Source organism: Gymnoscopelus braueri, assembly GCF_963280865.1.
Source record: "Gymnoscopelus braueri genome assembly, chromosome: 12".
NCBI lineage: Eukaryota > Metazoa > Chordata > Actinopteri > Myctophiformes > Myctophidae > Gymnoscopelus > Gymnoscopelus braueri.
Genome location: NC_137614.1, coordinates 29,914,512 through 29,932,189, shown reverse-complemented (window position 1 = coordinate 29,932,189; position 17,678 = coordinate 29,914,512).

Genomic DNA, 17,678 nt, shown 5'->3' with positions numbered 1-17,678 from the left:
TTTGACTCGGTTCCACAGACAAATGTTGCGAAAATAGCCAAACGAGCATTGTGAGCTTGTAGATCGGCTATTTTCACAATGTTTGCTTCTTTCTTATGTAATATTTGCCCAATTTGGTATTAAAACGGTCTTAAAAGTCATTTAATTGTAACTTAAGAAATGTGCAGATACCCTGTATACACTTAAACTGTATGTTGTTGTTGCTGTTTTTTACTGTTGAGTGAGAAAACAATGTTGCACATTAAGCTAATCATCTGGGGACCCCAACCCCCAGTTTGGGACAGTCAGAGTATTAGTGATCAGTGTCAGCATGTAGACAGTCAGAGTATTAGTGATCAGTGTCAGTGTTTTGAAGTGCTGTTACCACAGCTTAAAAGGATTGAGTCAGCAGCACTGGAGCCTTTGATTCTGAGAGGATAATATATTTGGCTGTAGGCAAAAACACTGAGACTCTAGTTCATTCATAAAACAAGACCACACGCTTGCTGCTAATGAAACTCAATGGAGCCCAGAGTTACAAGAGCCCAGAGTTATAATACCAGTGCCACGGCTGAATCAGCTGGGCGAATGATTGTACACATACTGTATGTGGTAATATTGTGTTAATATTGTTATGTACAACTCATGCTTTTTCCTCACTTTTATATTAAAGAGATGTTGTTATGTTATACTAACACGTATTTTAGGATTGACTTTAATGTGTTTGACTGGTGCATTTACTGAATCACTCTCATCTGCGTAAGCATACTGAAATACTGTACTTGTGACGTTCATTGCTTTATTAAGACACTTATTAAGACACTGTATGCCCAATTTGTTTTGGCGTGTACTTATTCAAATCTCATGTCCACATGACCAGGAGATATGAGTCAAAACAGATATGGAAAAGAACATAAAATGAAGTTGTGATCAACGCAAGTTCAGGAGTGGAGACTAGTAGACTACCCTCAATTTATCTCGACCACTCCCCTTCCGCAATCACCTTATCAACTACACCTGCCTTCACTTATCTCACAGCCAATCCTCGTTGCCATCACCACAGTATAAATACACCTGCGATTGCTCAACTGACCTGTGAACACTGCTTAGCGTAGTTTTCAATTCCCATTTTAGGCATTTAGTAGACACTCTTAATCCAGACCAGAGCGATTTACAGTAAGCAAGGTAATACATCAAATGCATAGAAATAGTAATCTAGGATCATAGCTAAAGCAATAATCTATCATCAGTCTAAACAGCATAATATCAAAAGACCAATAATTTGTACATTTAAAATGTACACAGTATTGGATGCCAAGTCTACACATAACCTGGCATCTGTCTACATAACATTTTAGCCTTTGCATAATGCTGCAAGGTCGTCAAGGCAGGCACGGCATGTCCTCTAGCAAGTGGTACGGGCTAAGGAGGAGTCCTCCTCCACCCCAACCGCCTCCTTCCTCCTCAATTCTCGCTCCTCCTTCTATCTTTATTTATCTAGGAGTGATGGAGCCGAGACGACCGACCGCTCCCAGAGTAGAGCACCTATGGCCGTCAGGTCCTGAGACTACACCCCCACCATGAGTCTAGCCCTACCTTAGGTTCCTCATCCAATTCTCATTACGTTCAATACTCGTGGTCTCTTAATAGATTATGAGAGTGAATCAGTACATATACTGGTCTAACAGATGAACAAATTGAACTTTGGCTCCTTGGTTGGTGCTATTGTTGGAAAATAAGCTCTTTGACCAAGTTGTTTGAAAGGTTGATCAGTAGCACTTTCACCTCTGAGTCTGTGTATTTAGTATTTGAATTAGATTCTACTGCATTACCTTTTGTAGCACTAGCTTACTGCATGATAGACATAGAGGTGAAACTGCCATTAGAAGTCTTGTTGCACAATTGCAAGTTGATGGAAGTAAAAAAACAAACACATTTATGCTCATTGTTTTGATGTGAGATGTTTTGTCCCATCGCAAATCTATATTTGAACAGGACAGTTTTAGAATGTTTACAATCATACAGCATTTGATTTATTCACAAAAAACTCATCAGTTTCATTCTGTTTTGAATCTTTAATCTGAACTGACCCTGTCATTTCATCTTGTCGGGTTTTGACACTCATTTCAGGTCAAAGATTTGCCACGAGACTGAATGATTTTTCTTGCTAAATACTATTTGAAAACTAGTGAACTGGGCCCTGCACCATGAAATCATTGTATTGGACAGTATTTTCATGATGTGCATTTAATAGAGAACTTTGATTGCTATGTTGTTCAATATGTCTTTGTGTTTCTATACTGTATATCTCTCTATATGTTGTACTGTGAAGTCACTGTACATACTCTATAGTAGAACTTTGTTTATCTCACAGACTCCCAAACCAGAAAAGCCCAATGGATGAAATATGTGTCCATTTAAAGTTGGACTTGAATGAAATTGATGGATCCATGCACATTAGTCTGCTGCAGCTCAGGCTGCTTAATGGACCTGGCAGGCTAATGGGCAGATGCACAAAAGTGTGTAACATATGGACCTCTTTCTATATATATATATATATATATATATATATATATATATATATATATATATATATATATATATATTATATATATATATATATATATATATATATATATATATATATATATATATATATATATATAAATAAATAAATTGGCACAATATCTCAGTATGTTTCTATTCATCTTTATCCCCATGTGATTCAGATTGACAGTGTTCCACAATCCACAGTATGTAATATGTTTGGAAAACATGTTATTTAATTTCACTGTAAATAAAGTAGTGAATACACATAATGATTGTACCCTAATACAATTATGTTGTTTCTCTTCATCCCATGTCAATCCAGGTTGAATCTCTCTCTCTCTCTCTCTCACACGCACGCACACACGCACACACACGCGCAAAGAGTTGATGGTTCTCTGAAAGCCTCTCACACATGCATACAAACAAACAAATGCTGCTCTTAGCATGGCCATGTTTGACCTTTTCTGAAGCGCACCCATGAAGATTAACAGCTTGATAAAAGGTACGTCAATCACAGAGTTTATACATCTGCTGCCCAGAGAGCAGTGTGCTCTTTAAATACAAGGCACATGGGATGAAACATGGCACACTTCAAATGTTAAATAAGAAAAAAATCCTCAATACAGTGTGGAAACATCTCACTATCTGTTTTTGGGTCCTAGGGACTCGCAGCCCACTGATTCTGAAACGCCATCTTGTAACACTGTGTAGTGTTAAGTACACTATAACCATGAAGAAAGATGGTTCTCACACACGCATTATGCACGCGCTCGCACACACATTACCATCTCTCATATGTGTAGTTGACATTTTGGATGAAAGTTGGATGAAATGTTTTATATCTTAAAGGTCCTGTGGTCTAAGTATTGACTGCACACAAAATAACACAGGTTACAGCACATGCATTCTTCATACTATTGATTCATAAAGAGTTCCTTGGTGAATAACTGGAAGGAAAAATACACATACCCTGAAAGCTGTATCAAACTCACAACAAATGTCAAGGTATCAAAATAAATGAAAAAAATCACACCCTGTGTGAAGTGGGCGGTGTCTTCCTAGCTAACCACAATACTGAATGGAGTCAACCAATGATGTACAAAAGATAAATACATTTATTGAAACACTCTTTATGATGGACAAAACCATAACTTGAAAAAAACAAATTTTTGTTTTTTTTCAAGTTATGGTTGCTTATATAGGGCTATGCACATGTGTCATGTGACACTGGCCAATCACAGTCCTGAATAGACTGTGATTGGCCAATCACAGCGCAGGATAATTGTACAAATTTCCTGGGCCCAGATCACAGCGCAGGAAAATGTACATTTTTCCAAATCTCACTTATAGGGGCGGTTTCACCGCCCAAAAATGAATACATAAATAAACATGTATTTAGTTTTGTGTCTGTAGTGTCTATAATATACTCAATTATCAACTATTTTTGGTCTAGAGAATTCCAAACTCGTGGACTTAGGTATATTTTAAGCCCAAATTAAATATTTTGTGTTTTCATTCACTTTTCTTCATCCCAAGGTGTTGATGTGGACTGATTTAAAAGACAAATATGTATGTATACGGCGGCGTTACCCGCAATACATTATGCCGACTCCCTTATTTACGCCTGGAGGTGTGGTTTTTATCAGCAGTTGCCAGTTAAGCTTATCAAAGACAAATACAATGTGGTTTGATCTGCCTTTGCTATAACCATACCAGATCATTCAGTTTAATTAATCCAGAACACAAGCGTTGTAATTTAAAGTTCTCTATAACCAGCAATGTGTGAGTGATAATTCTGTGTATCAAATATTATTTTATTCGAAGGCAATCAATGTCGGACTGCCTCTACCTTGGGCAGAGAGGGAGATAGAGTAAGATAGCGCTGGGCATAAGGCATAGCGCAGCCGGCTCTTAGGTGTTTTAGGGATTTTTTTTATAAGGCCGACGTCGCAAGATAGCAACTCGGCCACGGGAACGCCTCTTGCGCGAAGAATAGAGGATAGCGCGACTTCGGTGCAAAATAGGGCCTTGACTGCTCTTTTCCTTTCTATTAAAGCATGAGGGGAGTGGCACTCGGCCCTATTCTGGGCGCCGCCTTACCCATTATCCCTAAACATCTTCGCCATTTTTTACTATTTTGAAAAACATTTTCAAATAGTTCAACTAGCCGATCTACATCGACACATTGTGAGCTTGTAGATTGGCTATTTGAACGATTCGAAAAAGTTTTTCAAAATAGTAAAAAATGGCAAAGAAGTTTAGGGATAATAAGGCGCCGCCGGGAAATGACAATATTCTGATTTCACCTTCTTGCTGTGCATTCTCCTAAGCTGAACTCCTTTCTGCCAGGTGGCAATGTACTGTATAAGAGCAATGTATACTGTGGCAAGGGGGTGGGGAGGCTACCCAGTTGGTTAAATCGGATCCCAGGATATGAGTTTGACTCAGCCTTAAATTTGAGTGATACCCAGGGGAATTGGTGGATTGCTTTATCAAACGTACGCCTATCTCCTTCACCATAGAAAACAGGAGTCATAATCCTTCCATTCTGACCCTGTCACTCGCATGGCTGGGCCCGCCGCCTTGGCTCAGAGAGAGGAGCCCAGCAGATTACCTGACAGAATTACACGTGGACCATAGGGGACACCAATAGCCAGGTCATGTAGCGGAATAACACGACAGTACGGTCTGAGCAGCAGAGCATGGATCAGGCAGGAGTGATACGCTACCACACTGTGCCGGCAGCGGTGGGCACATGGCACTTGCTATGATTTGTTGCAGCCCGTGAGCCAGCAAGAATGACTGTGTTGATATCAATCCGCCTCAGTGCCGCAAGGAATTCAAACAGAGGATTGCGTGTGCCTTCTTATATTCCTCCTCCCTATTCATTGTCTCCAGCTGTGCTGGAGTGCATTTCCTCTCCCTACGTTTTGAGGGGTAATGACAATGTCATGTGATGCTCCATTGACCATATTATCACACAGTGGGCATTTTGCTCTGGCCCCCCAACCCCCCCACCCCTTTATTTGTTGTCATCACGCTGGTGTTTCCAGGATTCGAAAACAGCCCATCTGCACAGGGTTTGGTGAATTGATAAGGTTTCGATCCGCTGTGGATCTTCTGCAGGTGAGTCACCTAACGTGTACATGATGTACTGTAACATGTACAAAAATATTATTGGTAGAGTGATTTCAGTGTTATATCACGCTGGGCGAGACCGAGCCTGTTGAGTATCTAAACGGAAGAACTGGCATTTGGTGTAAGTTGGCCATGGCACTCTCTGAATTAGGGCATGACCATTGACCAGGCGAGATACATGGGAAAATAACTCAAGATAGAAATATCTAAAGATGACTGGTAAAATATATAACAAACCAGCTTCAGAATTCTTAAAGAATTCTATTGGATAAGATACAGTCAGATTCTTCATCACACCTAATGACAAAACTAGATTTTCATCTGCACAACAGTGCTGCTGGAGGCTGTGTGGGGAGAAAAATGTAGCTCACAGTCACACTGATGTATTCTGGGAATGCCTGAAAATGAGAAAGTATTGGGATGATGCATGGATAGTTGAAAGTGATATTAGGGTATGAGCTGCCCAAGACCTGCATTATATATTATGTTACATGCTATATTAGGTAATATGTCACAGGAAAATATACAACATGAAGACCAGTTAAAGTTAAAGCCTGGCCAAGGGGCAGAATCACACAACCAGGCCCCCTTCAATCGCTTTCTCCCTCTCTCATATACGTATATGGTGTGTTATATGTGTATATATATATATATATATATATATATATATATATATATATATATATATATATATATATTTATATTACACAAAATAAAAACCCTGCCTTTGCCTCTTGTCTTGTCCTGCGCTTGGGTCCTGCACCTCCTGTCTTGCACCTCCTGTCTTGCACGTGACAACACATACAGTAATACATGTCAAGGTCCTGCCCGTCACACCAAGGGCTTTTGTGTTGCTCATGATGAGGACCAACTGTAGCAGTGTCTAAGATGCTAATCACAAGAAAATGGTGCAGAGGACCCCACTACTCTGAGACACTAGCTGGGCATTATCGAAGAGATATACAGTATGATATGGAAAGACACATAATCGGACTATTCTCAATGATCAGTGTTTCATTTTTAAAAATGGGAAAAGTGGAGTGCTTATAAACCCATCGCAATGACACTTTGAGACACTGCAAAGAATACGTTTTAGACTATGTTGTACTGTATACCTCATGGAAACCCATTTATGTTTAAAAACAAACAACAAAACAGTGCAACCAAGCAGAAAGTCCCCCCCAAAAAATTTAAGGCAGAGATACAAATAAATGCAGCAACAAAATAAAGGCAGAGTGAGAGAAGAGGGAGGATATATTGTGGAAAGACACTCCGGCGATATACAGTAGAGAGGGTGAAAGAGGGAGAGGGGGAAGAGAAATATAATGATGGAAAGAGAGCGAGAGAGACACGGAGAGAACAGGAGTGAGGGAGGGAGATGCGTCGAAGCGCATGACCAGCATGTTATTACCCAGTCAATTGACGTGGTTAAACCAACACGTAGCCTATCCATCTCCGGTTCAGGGAATTTGCTCTGTCAATTGTTTTTAGAGCCAATACAGGAGCTTAGCGATCATGTTCCTACTGGTTTTAATAAGGAAGTGCAGGCTGTCAGACAGAAGGTGAGGGCTGCTGTGAACCAAGGACACACAACAACATTCCTCACTGCCTTTTAAAGGAATACTTCACCTTCAAAATGACTTTTCTTTCCGATCAATTGCTCACCCTGTGAAGCCTTGAATTCATGGAGAATGTTTGTTTCTGTCACATTCAGTGTGACAGGAGCACGCGCACATGCATCGATTAAAAACAACCCTTAAGGTCACACCTCAACAAAGTTTACAAAGGCTGCCGACTGCGGGGTGTCACACCAGGTGAATTAACAAAGGAATGAGCTTAGATGCATATCAATTGACCATTACGTGACCAGTAGTATAGAGATGGATTCACCAATGCAACACTGGTCACATTCCTTCACCGTGAATGAAGAATCTATCTAGAAAAGGTGCTCCTCGGAGCACAGGTCTCCGCCAGGTCAGGTAGGTTAGTGTGGGCCAGCAATGTTCGGAATTTGCCTAACCGGCTGGATTGTGAAAAGTCGGATGGATCGGACGGACCGTCTTGATCACGTGACTAAAGAGATAATATGTACCGAGTTGCGTGATGTTTGGACAATATTTGTAGGAGGCAAATGTGAAAAATGCAGGGCATAGGTTTTTCCTTGGCCTCTAGGCAGAGATGGGGACTCGAGTCGCCACAAATGAGACAAAAAAAAAGAGCCAAAAAACTTCCATTCCCCTGTCCCCTCCCTTTCCCCTCCCGCAGAGGAACCTCCGGTGCGCGCTGCGCGGAGCTGGCTTCCAACCGGCTTCAGTCAAGCTGCTTCATGCTGCTCATTAACGTAAACATGGAGAGGCGAGCACAATAGCTGCTGTGTGCGGCCTTTCATCATAAAATTTTAATATAAAAACTTTGAGGTTAAACAAATATGTTTAGCTCAGCATCAGCTATATAACTTCAGTTAACTTGGCATATGCTTACATGTTTTATAAGATGACACACACAGACACACACACACACACACACACACACACACACACACACGGTCTACTGAACGCTTTTGTGGGTCTTTGCGAAATCCCGAAATCCCGAAGTGGAGTTTTGGTCATTGGAACGGTGATGCACGTAACCCGTTTGTGAGATGGGTATTTTCAAACCCTGGAGTGGATTTAGGGGAGAGTCAGAGTGTTTGTGTTGGAGCTTCTCAGTGCGGCTGCAGAGTTCATGTGCAACCTCTTGCATGCGTGGCTGTGGCTTTACAGTTTTCCGTTTCCCTTCGCTGTGTCTGTATTGTGGGTCTTTGCGAAATCCCGAAGTGGAGTTTTGGTCATTGGAACGGTGATGCACGTCACCCGTTTGTGACGTGGGTATTTTCAAAACCTGGAATGGATTTAGGAGAGCGTCAGAGTGTTTGTGTTGGAGCGCCTCAGTGCGGCTGCAGAGTTCATGTGCAACCTCTTGCATGCGTGGCTGTGGCTTTACAGTTTTCCGTTTTCCGTTTTCCTTCGCCGTGTTTGTATTGTGGGTCTTTGTGAAATCCCGAAGTGGCGTTTTGGTCATTGGAACGGTGAAGCACGTCACCCGTTTGTGAAATGGGTATTTTCAAACCCTGGAGTGGATTTAGGGGAGCGTCAGAGTGTTTGTGTTGGAGCGCCTCAGTGCGGCTGCAGAGTTCATGTGCAACCTCTTTCCTTCGCTGTGTCTGTAGGTCTCCAGGGACCCCCAAGGGTCTCCAGGGAACCCCCAAGGGTCTCGCGGGACCCCCAAGGGGTCCACTATGTTTCGTGGGGTCCGAAGGGGTCCACGATGTTTCGCGGGGGTCCCCAGACTCGAAGGGGGGGTCCGCGGACCCATCTGGGTTTTTGTTTTTTTGTTTTTGTTTTTTTAATCCCATGATTTTGTAACCCCAAAATAAGCGAGCCCTTTACTAGAGCCCTGTGCGCGGCTAGGCGATGTTTCGCGGGGGTCCGAAGGGGTCCACGATGTTTTGCGGGGGTCCAAAGACTCCAAGGGGGGTCCGTGGACCCCCTGTTTTTTGTTTTTTTTTAATCCCATGATTTTGTAACCCCAAAATAAGCGAGCCCTCACTAGAGCCCTGTGCGCGGCTAGGGGGCAGGACCTCTAATACAGTACAATCCAGACAGACACACACGCACACACAGTATCAAATTAATGCACACAATTCTCATCCTCATGAAATGCGCTATCTCACACATATTCTGACAGCAATTACACGGTTTGTTGGGCAACACAATGGGATAATTGTTGTGGATGTTACAGTGAATACCAGACTCAAGTTATATTCTTATTAGTAGTCTATAGTCACAGTGTAATTATATTATGCAAATACATCGCATTGATTGTGACATTGACCAAATCCTTTGTCACTGGATTTCCATACACAATTCAGGATTCAGAAGATTCTGACCTTCAGGGGTGGCCTTAGATTTGAAATGATCTGTGTCTTGTCTCTCTAAGATTACACTCACACTGATAATCATTATTAGAGGGATTGATGATGTGAAGAATAATCAATCTACAAGTACACAGTAAAATAATGTTTTACACTTTTTGGGTTAATAGTCAGCATAGCTGAAAAGGATAAAGAAAGGGGGGGAGGTAAAAAACGAATGAACAAACAAACAAGCAAACACGCAAAGAAGTTAATTTAAACGACATACATTATTCCAAAAACAACAAAGATGATCGCAACACTGACAACCTGCAATACACAGGAGATTAGCTCTAATGATGGGAACTACAGAGAGCACTTTCCCAAGCCTGTTGCAGGTCACCCTCTCTAAACATAAGCACTGACCTTTACATGGTGAGACTGTGTGGCTTACAATGACATTTGGAGGCTGCTTAGAACGCAACTAACAGCAGGAGTCAAAGATAATCTGCAGCCAACACAGTCTGGTCAAATAGGGACGTGTGTGTGTGTGTGTGTGTGTGTGTGTGTGTGTGTGTGTGTGTGTGCGCGCGCATGTGCGTGAGCGTGTGCGTGTGTGCGTGTGTGTGTGTGTGTGTGTGTGTGTGTGTGTGTGTGTGTGTGTTGGGTGTTGGGTGGGGGTTGTTTCTGAGTGAGAAAGAGTGGAGGGATGGGTAGATGAGTTTACACTGAGGTGAGTGAGAGTGCAGATGTGTTTGCACTGCAGAAAGGTGCAGTGTGTACAGTACAAGCTCTTAAAATTCCATTTGTATTTATCATATTATAAGAGTTTTGGAAACACAAATCCAGTAATTGAACAGAAGCAGCATAATGCTCTTAACCACTTGAGCCTACAGAATACTATTCTTTGTCGTATCGCACTCAGTATCAAGGGTTGGAATGGGGATATACTAGTGACATACTAGCGTCATGTACTTGTACATCAAGCCACCTAACACTACAGAAACAGGAGATATAGGCTCTTGTCCTATATGGGCCACATGGCTCGGGGACTGTTGGTTCCCAAGGCTATTTACTGTACTGATGAATATGAGTTTATTGCTGGTACCACGTCCCAAATGCACGTACACTTTTTATCAGCTGTCCAATCACAACTGTAAACAAATGCAGAGCTGCTCCCCACCCGAGCAGATGGTCCAGCTCTCGCTCTGCTCCCCCACTACTGACCACCGAGGCACCCAGCCACCCACACACCGAACCTCCTCCTCTTCTGACCGCCTAACAAAACAGTATATTAATCATTATACCTAATATAATGGTAAGATTCACAGTAGAGTTGTATTTTCTTAAAGGCAGGCCTATTAACCCATTAAGACCTGAGGCCGATTAAAAAAAAATCTTCTAAATCCTAACAGTGAAAAAAATTAAGTTGCCATATCAGTGGTGCTCGACCGTTTTCATGTCAATTATATGTATTTGGCCGCGGACCCCCATCTAAAAAAAAAATGTTCCAGGGACCCCCAGAAGCAAATATTTGAGTTCAAAATGTTGTTTAAAAATATATGTATTCAAAGATTTTCACACATTTTCACAATCTTTCAAAAATAGCAGATCTACAAGCTCATAGTGCGGCACTATGAGCTTGTATATCTGCTATTTTTGAATAGCCAAAGAAATCTAAAATGACAGAGATGCGTCCCCGGATTGAATGGGTTGAAGGCAGGCCTATTAATATAACTCAAATTGCAATTAATAAGTGAGTTCTGGTCCAGCAGTGAGCTCCAGTGTGGTCGTGTCACCTGGAGCCTCCAGGTGACTCAGAGCAGCAGCAGGTGACTGGGTATCAGAGCTGACCAGCGGGGGAGGAGAAACAGACCTCGGTTCTTGCCTCCAAGACTATAATTGCATATTGACCTTTACTCTTTAAATTGTTTTTGTTATCTATTGTTTTAATTCATCATATCAGCAACATATCAGCAATACAATTATGACCCACAGAATATAGTGGGGGAAGGGCTTCCAAACTGGCCTAAATTAATGAATATATCAAAGAAGGAAGCTCCTCAAAGTAGTGTTAGAGACAGAGCAAGCAGCGCTTAATGAGCCAGGAACACAGCAGGCTGTCGCCATTGTGCTCCAGGCATAAGTGATGCTTGAACTCTCTGCCTTACTTGAATAGCACAATGTGTTGTTGCATTCGACAAGTGCTCCTACTTCAATATATATTTATTTCTCTTCCATTAACTGTAATTTATACTTACTAGAGTTCGGGCCACATAGCGGCCCTCACACCCACGTCGCACTTAGCTCTGGTCCATAGCGTTAGGAGTTCTCCTTAAAGGAGAATTCCGGACATTTTAAGTGTTATCTTTGATGTGTCGTTACTCACCTACCGACGTAAACAGTGGCATTGTTTATTTCAAGAGATTCCCCTGTCGTCATATTTTCAACACCCTCCGTTGTCATAATGGGAGCGCGTGTCATAGGTAAATTTGTCTATTATAACCGATGCAAAGTTATTTTTTTCTCTACTACTACTCATTGTGGTGTCTCATGATAGTAAAACATGCAGTGAAAGTTCCTGAGAGGCTACCGCTAATGACGAACGAGCTAACGCTAGTTGCTTGTTTCTCTCCCAGAACCTGGCAACTTGGTGTTGCCATGTTGAGAAACAAGCAACTAGCGTTAGCTCGTTCGTCATTAGCGGTAGCCTCTCAGGAACTTTCACTGCATGTTTTACTATCATGAGACACCACAATGAGTAGTAGTAGAGAAAAAAATAACTTTGCATCGGTTATAATAGACGAATTTACCTATGACACGCGCTCCCATTATGACAACGGAGGGTGTTGAAAATATGACGACAGGGAAATCTCTGGGAATAAACAATGCCACTGTTTACGTCGGTAGGTGAGTAACGACACATCAAAGATAACACTTAAAATGTCCGGAATTCTCCTTTAACGCTATTGTTGGAAAGGTCAAATATGTCAGGCTGCCCTGCTAGCAGGTATGGGGCCTTTGATCTAGGTCAGGCTGCCCTGGGGCCTTTGTTCTGCTAATGAGAGCTAATTAAGACACACCTGCTAGTTCAATTATCAGAGGTAGACTCAGCTGTGTTAGCCAGTTAGTCTTCAGTTTTCAGCCTCACTCTACAAACCAACTCCTAGCAGAGAGGTGCATGTTTGTGCGTCGCTGACGTTTAGTAAGTGATGTGTGTGTGTGTGTTCTTAGTTACAGTTATTTCATGCTTGTAGCCTAACTGATTTGATTATCAACCTAAGTTTGCTGTTAATATTGCTGTTTGTCTGATAACTTGCATTGTGAATGTTTGATGATGAAGCAGCCTATTTGTTGGTTATGTGAATTGAATGAAAGCATTATAGAGCTTTTGAAGTAGTTATTTCTGTACAATGTTAATGAAGATGCTTAACTGTAATCACAGATATCACCGATATTCTGCTGTTTATTATTTTATTTGGTATTGCACTGTTTGATATTTTGCAGAGATATATGTTAGTATTTTGGTACAAACCTGTTACCATTTTGTCTTTACTTTTCTAGACCACAATCAATGTACAACCGTTACCTGCTACCTATGAATGGAAGTAAAGCCGTGTAAACTGCAACCCTGACTCTGAATGTGTTTTTGCCGACACACCAAGGCGGCACCAATATATCCGAACCTAAACAGTATACAGTCCTTTAAGAGTTTCAACAGCTATGGTACTTTCGATTCTTTCCCCTCGCACCGCGGTAGCGCAGCCTCTCGTCTGTAGTAAAAATTTTAAATACACGTTTGCTACTCACCAAAGCAAAGACGGTTTTATGGAGTTGAAAGCCTACTCTAATAAGTGGGAACACTTTGAGCCCCACGGTGCCCACCTCACGTCTAAAATAAACTTTTTGGCCAGAAAATAAAATATTTCACCGGAAGGAAGAATCTGGTCAATAGGAAAATTCCATTGACCAGATCTGTAGAGGGCACTGTGGAGTAACTAAGTAAATATTTTCTTTTCTAGCCAAAAAGGCGTATTTTAGACGTGAGGTGGGGGGCTCAGAGTGTTCCCACTTAGTAGAGTAGGCTTTCAACTCCATAAAACCGTCTTTGTTTTGGTGAGTAGCAAAAGTGTATTTTTTATTTTTACCACAGACGAGAGGCTGCGCTATCGCGGTGCGAGGGGAAAGAATCGAAAGTACCATAGCGTTAAGGAGAACTCCTAACGCTATGGACCAGAGCTACGTCTCACTGTCAATCCGACTGTGGTATCTGAAAACCACAGACTTAAAGGTTTCTATTGCTTTTGTAGTTGCCAACAACGCCATATTGCAGATAAGTTTGTTGTCCCAGAGATGAGAATGAATGGTTGTAGAATGAAGGAGTCATCACTAGTTAGTGAGGTATCTTTGCTTCCGATTTATTGCATAAGTACAAACAGCTTCCTATGGGGACCCTGAGGTCCCCACCACACCACACAACAGCCTGCCGGCTGCTGAGTCACACACACACTAAGATGCATTTCGGTACAGTTTATATAACAGAGAGATCTAGAGAAGGTACATGTGGGTGTGTGAGCTTCAAAGGTGAGCCCCCCCACCCGGCACAAACAATAGATCACCCTTCGAGCCCCCTGATTCAATTTGCACCTGTATGAAGCAGGAAAGGGGAAGGAGACAGATGCATAGACCTCTGTCTCCCAGGTAGAACAAAAGGCAATTCTGATTGTAACCCCCACTCAGGGCCAACAGCCACCTCTTTGAATACGCTCCCCTGTCTGTAGGCTACCTGTAGACTTGTGAAGTTTAAATAATACTAACAAATATGTATGTTATGTTATCAAATATACTACATTCCCCCCATGAGAGACATTAAACGTCTCTCACAAACACGTATATTTCAAAAGAACCACAAAGAATCCGCCCCCCATGAAAAGCGAATGGAACATCAACCAGGAAAAAAACAAACATTCAGGAAAACTAAAACAGCAAACAACATCACACAGAACAATGCACATACAAAAACCAAGATTACATAGTACAGCGACACGGTGAATTACATCAAATAGACACATCTCCCTAAACTAATTAGCGTGCAGGATCCCTCTGTTAGCCTTTTAAACTCCAGGATAAAACATTACACAGCCACCCAGTGGAAGCTGACAGCACACAGTCGAATCACGCCCACCAAGCGATAACACCACCCCCCAAGATCAATGTCCCCCTCGCCCAGTCACCAAAATATACTCAAAGATAGCCTAATTCTTATCCCTAAGTTTTACACCGTACCATCAAGCATATATGACAACTACCACGAAAGTGCCCACACGGAAAAAAGAAGGCAGCGTACCCCCCAATGAAACAATAATCCACAAAGTAAACTCACATTAAACACAGGAGACCAGAAAGTAAAAAAATACCCTCGCATCACTCCCCATGGCAGCCATAGCCCCATAGTTTAACCCACCCTTATCACAAAAACATAACCCCAGGTCCCATATGCGCAGTGTCCCGCTCGATAATGTCTCTCTTGCAGTCTCCCTCAACGTCATCCTCTCACCCAGCCGTGCTCCAGCGCCGTACCCAGATTGTCAACAGATAGCTGCATTTTAACAACAGAGCGCTCCACTTGCGATCGCTGAAGATGTGTTACCACACTCTTCACGAAGGACCCCTTCATCGCAAGTCCTCCACTCTGCCGGCACCCGCTGTCCTCTCCCCACAACATACCCGCTACGAAGAACCCCTTCCATTCACAGGTCCCCCGCACCGCCGTCTGCACCGCAGCGCGCCCCTTTAGCGATCGCAGAAGATAAGTTTGGGCAGCCAGATGAGTCGTACAGCCGTCCTAGATCTGGTCATGAAGTCCCCTCCTTGTAGATCTTCGAAAAGTTGTCGTCATGTCGTCCCGATGTCCCGCCGCACGTTCTTTCGACGCCTGGCTCAGTATCCCTGGAGACTTGCGCCTCCAAAAAAACAAACCAACGCGACTGCCGACTTGAAACGCCATAATGTGGTATCTGAAAACCACAGACTTAAAGGTTTCTATTGCTTTTGTAGTTGCCAACAACGCCATATTGCAGATAAGTTTGTTGTCCCAGAGATGAGAATGAATGGTTGTAGAATGAAGGAGTCATCACTAGTTAGTGAGGTATCTTTGCTTCCGATTTATTGCATAAGTACAAACAGCTTCCTATGGGGACCCTGAGGTCCCCACCACACCACACAACAGCCTGCCGGCTGCTGAGTCACACACACACTAAGATGCATTTCGGTACAGTTTATATAACAGAGAGATCTAGAGAAGGTACATGTGGGTGTGTGAGCTTCAAAGGTGAGCCCCCCCACCCGGCACAAACAATAGATCACCCTTCGAGCCCCCTGATTCAATTTGCACCTGTATGAAGCAGGAAAGGGGAAGGAGACAGATGCATAGACCTCTGTCTCCCAGGTAGAACAAAAGGCAATTCTGATTGTAACCCCCACTCAGGGCCAACAGCCACCTCTTTGAATACGCTCCCCTGTCTGTAGGCTACCTGTAGACTTGTGAAGTTTAAATAATACTAACAAATATGTATGTTATGTTATCAAATATACTACACGACCAATGTAGCTCTAAGCGCAAATTCAATAAAGAAGATCTAACGCCTATATGTTTGTAGCGCCTCGCTATGCTCTGCATCACTTCCGTATTGACAATCTGTACTTGGAGTACGGATTCACTCAATTGAACATGAAAGTCTCTTTGAGCAAGTCTGATTATCATCAATATGACACTGTCATCAACTTGATGTTAGAGATCCACTGGAAGGGAGGAAAAGTGTGGGGGGTCAAAACACAAAATAGACTCTCTTCAAAGCAGTGAATGATCTACTGCGTAATACAAATACATACTGCCAGTGTTGGAAAGTAATGAGAAAAAGTAATATCTAGTAATATATCTAATTACTATAACATTTTGAGTAATAATATTACAGTTACTTTTCCCCAAAAGTAATTATGGGGCGGGTTTATCGCCAGAGGCATTTTTTTAATTTGCCCCTTGGAAATGCAGGTTCCACACAGAGATTTCAGACTAATATCTACGCAGTGATATTAGTCTGGCCATTGCCAGGCTAATGCTGCACCGTATCCGGTAATTTGTACAAGTATAAACACACATACATGTACATGCATGCTCCATCTCCGTATTCTCTCTAGACCCAGACTGAATCAGCAGCCTGCAAATCGGCGTGATCCCATTCTAAGATAGTATTTTAACTCTGATGAGGGTACACATTTAACCAAAGTAATGGAAAAGTTACTTGGCTAACTAACGAGTCACTTTTGGCAGGGAGTAATAAGTAAGTAAGCAATAATACTACTTTTGAAAAGAGTAATGAGTAATGAGTAAAATATATTACTTTTTAGTAAGTAACGAGCCCAACACTGCATACTGGTACCAGGTAATGATTTAACGTTGTTTTGTGAATCTGAGACTTACTTTAATACTACTACCCTAAACATTTAGCTCCTCCAGTCTCTGAAACAGTCAGTGTGTGTTTACCTGATAGCTGCCTGATAGCATTGCCGACCTCAACAAGGCAACAAGGCAACCAATCAAACAACTCACCCTGATTGGATCATTGCATTGCATGAGATGTGTCACTTTCAACTGGTGGTCCATGGACCACTGGTAGTCTGTGAATGCATTGCATGTGGTCAGGGGTCATCACCATGGCAGCTTGTGATGTACATTTTCATCAATATTTCATTTTTGCCACAGGCATGCAAATTGGCCTAGCCCTAAATGTATACTAATGGACTCCTACAGTATGTGCCATAGGGTCTATTCCAATGTGCTGAACATTTTAAAGCAATGGTATGTGTGCATTAACCACTGAGCCACTTAACCACCAAGAATTAATCAAAATTATTTTGGATAATAATAATTGAGTCTCATCAGTACAGGCGGTTCTTCCATCGCAAAAGGGCAATTGGCCCTTTTACGATGGAAGCATCGTCTGTACTGATGAGACTCAATTATTATTAGCTCAGCTGCAAAGGTGAGTATTATACTGCTACTTGAGGACAGAAGGAGATCAAGTTCTACCAGCTAAACCATTTGTTTGGTTTGGCAAGG